A 1,366-nucleotide genomic window follows, 5' to 3' on the forward strand; every position below is an offset into this window, starting at 1 on the left:
GCCCGCGCCCGCACCCTCCGACCCCCCTACCTCAGTCTGTAAATTATTTTAAGTTATAAAGGACTGCATGGTATATTTATAGTTTATACAGTACAGAAAGAACCTCATTATTTATTAAACTCTTTTGGAAACCTTTGGTGTTTTTTAAGTTATTTACTGGCAGAGCTCTTTAACTCACCTTTAATTCATCTCTACAACTCTGAAGTGTTCACAGGGCCATTGAACAAGCTTTCAGCAAAAAGAAAACATTTTCCACACAGTTTTCACACATAGTCCTCTCTTCTACAAGAAAATTTCCCTCAGAAAACCTGCCGGTTTATTGTAGGTTTATTTTCAATTGAAATTTTTTTGTCTAGATACCAAGAGACCGAAACGGAATTTTGCTTCCAGTGTTACTAATTATCCATAAAGGTATTAATCATATATAATTAATCATCTTAGTCCTGGTAGAAACACTAGTTCTTCATTGTTGCCAGATCAATTTCCAAGTAAGACCTTTAGTGTATATTTTTAAATTGCTGAAGTATTTTAATTGCAAAAATAATCCATTCTGAATTATTTTGGAACATTTGTCTGCACAAGAAGAGAATCTCAAAGTGTGTATTTTTGTGTTAAAACGATATTTTACAGCTCATTACTTCAGAGCTATATTAGAGTGATGGGATTTCAAATGCCAATATACTTATATAAATTTTAAAAGTTCACATGCCTTATAATCCAAATTTGATAATTTTCTCAAGCCAGTATTCTGGTAATGGGGACCTGCCATAGGAGCAAGTCTTTTCATGCACGACAGAATAAAATCAAAAAATAAATATTAAACAAATCACTGAGGCTGTGTTTTAGCAAGGACCCAAAATAACCCTGTGCTCAAGATTTCTGTGTGTTGGGGACATTGATCTCCAGAAATACCCGGCGGAGCCCCAGGCCTGTGCTGGGCGTTTCACTGCACACTCCAAAAGCTGCAGATCCCTTCATTGTTTCCCTTGGAAGAGCAGCTGTTCTCCATTGCAGAAACTGTTTCAAAACAAATACCATCAAGGTTTTTCAGCATGGTCCCTTCCAAATCCTAGAGGGCACAGCCACCCTCGCCTTCCCTCCTGCACGGTTCTTGCTTTAATGCAAAAAGCAGAGCTGACTTTTGCTTCCTCCACGTAAGCAGCCCAGCAGGGCAGCAAATCTCTGGAGAAAACGTGCTGGGGTAAAACAGTGCCAGAGGAATTAACCCAAGCCAGGCAAGAGGTGCCTCCTGGTGGGACAGTGCCAGTCTGCGTGACGTGGAAGGCACAGACACCACTCTGACCATCACTGCTCTGCCAGTTTTCACCCCCCTCTGATAAGTTTCTATGGTGTGGGGCAGCAGCGT

Source organism: Coloeus monedula, assembly GCF_965178545.1.
Source record: "Coloeus monedula genome assembly, chromosome: 23".
NCBI lineage: Eukaryota > Metazoa > Chordata > Aves > Passeriformes > Corvidae > Coloeus > Coloeus monedula.